Raw genomic sequence first — 4,451 nt, 5'->3', positions numbered from 1 at the left:
TTACATGAATTTCTCTTACACCCAAGATCCACGAATGGTGAGGGGAGAAGATATGTCCAATGTAACTCATAGGGATTTAAACACTATAGACATGCTAGGCTAAAAAGAAAAAGTTAATTTTAAGCACCAAAAAAAGTGTTATCTAATCTAGGAAATCCACACACATGGTTTTGACAAACACACAATGGTCTTCAACAACATCCTACAAAGCAAGCATTAGTAGTTTTTTATGATCATGTCTTCATCCCATGATTGCCACATGCTGCAAGTATACCATTAATAACACAAAATCATCTAATCTATGTTCTAGAAGCAAATGGAAACCTTACATGTAGATTCTAATTGATGTGTGTATTTTCTATGAACCACATGTGCTCTGACAGAGTAGATTGCACCCTAAAAGGCCAAACTGGCTCATAACACCCCCAAGTGTGCCCAAATAGTGCTAACTACATTCATGACATAGTTGGGGCCTAGTTGGGTGCAGTTGGTAGTTTTTGGGTGCAGTTAGGAGCCCAGGTGCAAGTTGTGGGGAATTGTGCCCTAAATGAGACCTAGAAATTGCAAATTTTGACACCTATACTACCAAGTGCACCCAAATAGTGTATACTACATCAATGATGTAGTTGGTAATTTTTGGGTGTATTGGGGAAGTTAGAAATAGTAGAAAGGGATTTTAGTGGCTTCTAGACTCCTAAAACTACTTCTAGGGGTCCCAAGTGTGCCCTGACCGAGCATAGTGCACCCTAGGATAGCAAGCTAACCAAATGCATGAAACAAGAGCATAAAAGTGTGTTACTAGATCCCCTAATTAATTGAGGTGTGATATGGAAGTTTAGATAGCATTTATACCCTTCCAAATGAGCTCCTTCCTTGCACCTACAAGCACAAAACAAGAAAATCCAAGTTAGATATGCATGTACGCATTGGGTTCACCAATTATAGGACTAGAAAATAGGCTAATGTATAACATACTATGAGAAATCACAAACTCAATAATCATATGTTAGCACCTACTAGTATACCATGAAAGCCAAACTAATAAAGAAAGCAAACAATGTTAAAACTCCCTCTTTCTTCTCCAAATCATGTAGCTCCAAATTGCCTATAGTGCACACAAAATTGAAGCAAAGTCTATGATAATGGTGATAATGCTATGAGAATACCAGAATTTGTGATTTGAATGTGTGAGATGGAGTGAAAAATCTAAAAGAAATTAGGACCTCAAGAACTCAAGAATTAGGACCTAGGGACTCAAGAATTAGGACCGAAAATGAGAGAAGGAATGTTCATTTTATAATCAGTATGGAGGATGAGAGCATTGGATTTGTCACCCTTAGATATGCAATGTGCCAAGATATTCCTTTGAGAATCCATGACACATATAAAAAAAATGCCAAATGTAGTATTCTATGATGTATGGAAGTCAAACTTGGCTAAATGTGGAAGAGAATCTATTATGCATCATAAGACACCTCAACCTACTTAACGTCAAGAATCTATGACAAAGGGAGCTAAAGATAGACATGTGTAAGGGAATAAGAGTATTGGATTATGACATATCTTAGCCAAATGTCAAAGTAGAATCCATGAGGTGTTATACATGAGTGTCATGATGATGTCAATATTCTATGGAATATTTGAATTAAAAATCCTTTTATTCCACAAAATAAGAATTAGTAGAAAATGGAATTAATGATGGAAAATGTGACTTTGGAAATTGTGAATTTCCATGGTTTGTCGATGATGAGTCAATTAATTAATTGAGGATGATAATTATGAAGAATAATTAGAAAGAATAATACAATTAAATTATGGGTTATTTAATCCTATAGAGAAAATTAGTAACTGATTGGCCAAATTGATTAAATAAATGTGATAGTATCCTTTGATGAAATATGATGATAATGGAAATTGAATAGGATGATGATGGGTAGACCAAAGCCATGGTCAAATTGATCGATTGATTGAAATTGATAACATGCCAAGGACGCATGACATGAATTGATTCATATGCAACATTTAACTGACATTGCAAATGCTACAGAATCGAGGTTGATTGATAAGGTTGATAATAACAATATTGATGGACACAGTCAATATTATTAAAGTGGTTTGATGATGTCATGATTTGACACTAAGAGCCTTGACAATGTCAAAGATCAGATGACATGAATAATAGTTTGACCTAGCACTAAGAGCCATGACAACACTAAGGTTAGAATGATAAGATTGATAGATTGGTAAGTTTCCAAGGCACTAAAAGCCACAACAATACCTAGGAATGGACAAATGATGACTGATTTGAGATGTTTAATACATTTTGTGATGATTATGGTTGATTCTAGATGGTTTTGAGTTGATTTGGGGTGATTTTGAGTTGATATGAAATGGTTTTGAGATGATATGCAGTTGATGTGAACAATGAAATATGATCAATTTGGCCAAAAGATCAGAGTTAGTGGAATGAGAAAATGGGATGAATTAGTATGAAGAAGTCTTAAAACCATAGATGCAAACCATTTTTGAGTGTCTATAGTACCATAACCAACTTTATTCTACTTGGGCAATAAGACATGAGCATTCACCTAGATCAAGACAAAATAGATTCCCTTTTGTTTGCTTGTCTGATCCAATTAGATTTCCTTTGTATCCAGTAGTTTTTGCTTTCCATTTATGAATTCAACCTTGAATCCAATGTTGTTCAACTATGCCACACTTTCAACCTAATAGGGATACAACCTTTTCCTTTTATTCAACAAGTTTCATTATTACCAAACCTTACACTACCTTTATCATAGTACTCAAAATGATTAAATTTTGATTTATCTCTAATCATATGGTGAGAACATCCACTATGTATAATCCATGTATCATTTTTGCTAACATGAGAGATAAGTGCCTTCTTATCTCCTTCATCATTAGATTCACCCACTAGTAAATTTAGCCCTAAATTTCGATGAGAAAAGGTCACAATTTCAACCAGAGTTGGTCAAATAGATGACTAAACCTATCATTGATCTTTTTTCATTGATTTTTCATCATAGTCATTATGCATCAAAATTTCAACTTTAAAAAGGTCGACTTACCAAGAAGAGGTTCATCAATTTTCTTCGTCCAGCCTAAACTCTTATTTCCTTATTTGCATCCATCACTGGTCAAAATTTTGATGAACACCCCTTGACTTTTTCAATAGTGAAGCCAAATCATTGATAGAAAAAATGACCAACTATCATCAAAATTGTGACCAAGATGCCTTCAATCTTCTATAGTGGTGCCATACCATGGATGAAAAAATTGACCAACCATCATCAAAATTTTGACCAAGACCCCTTAATTTTTTGTGGTGGTACCATACATTCAATGGTAAAGGGAAGACATGTTGATCAAAATTGAGAGCAATTCTTGGTAGAAATTTAGATGGGTTGTACCAATTATTGCAAAAGATTTGCTCTCATAGGAGCCTTCTAAATTGCACAAAATTTGATTCTAAAGCATAATAGCTCGGTGCATGAGACTTAGGGTATTGTGCACATTTCTACCTCCATACCATTGTTTCATTCATCACATGATTTATTTCATACAAAAAAATGGGAAGGAGGAAGAAATGTGCATGATATCCCAAGTCTCCATCAAGAAACTATGCTTTAGAATCAAATTTTTGTGCAATTTAGAAGGGTCCTATGAGATCAAAGTCTTTGTAATAATTGGCATAGCCCATCTAAATTTTGGTTCTTAAGAGACCATTGCTTGTGAAGACTGCAGGGAAAAATAAAATTAGGAAAGAATTATTTATCGGGAATGAAAGCTAATAACACTAACTAATCTCTATTTTTCAAATAGATAAACGTGACAAAAAAACTTACAATCCCAATCATATCATCATAAGAGTGCATATATAACTACAACCCCTTATTTGGCTGCTTGTTGATCAATTCCTTAGCAAGAGTGTCCAGGACATAATTTTAAAATGCAATCAATTGTTGAGCCTATTAGCTTTTTCCTACCACCAAGTTTGGAACATAGTAACTTTGTGGATAGAATAAAAGAAAAAAAATTCCATACATATGGATAACAAAGAATACTAAAGAGCTAGAAGCTGAACTAGAATTTTTAAAGGATCAGCTCAAGGTAGATTCATGGAAGATCTTGGCTAGCCTACTCTTAATTTTTTCAACCTTGGCCTCATTCATGAATGAAAATGTTTTAGGGCATTAGAGACTTTGCTACCAAAAATGTTATGCATAGTCCATAATATCATAGTCCAAAACTCAAATGTGATAAGATGTTTTTTTTGGAATCACAATTTCTTGTGTCTTGTCTTCAACAAACTTACCAAAAACTGATAGTGTTTTGATTTGTCAATTTCATAACAAAACAAAACAAAATAGTATGGCAGTTCTTCAAATTATAGAGGGAAGCTACTTAGGATCTAATTATGTCTAAAACCA

Source organism: Cupressus sempervirens, chromosome 7, assembly GCF_028749045.1.
Source record: "Cupressus sempervirens isolate cs-2001-9-10 chromosome 7, ASM2874904v1, whole genome shotgun sequence".
NCBI lineage: Eukaryota > Viridiplantae > Streptophyta > Pinopsida > Cupressales > Cupressaceae > Cupressus > Cupressus sempervirens.
Note: the sequence above shows the minus strand (reverse complement) of the source record.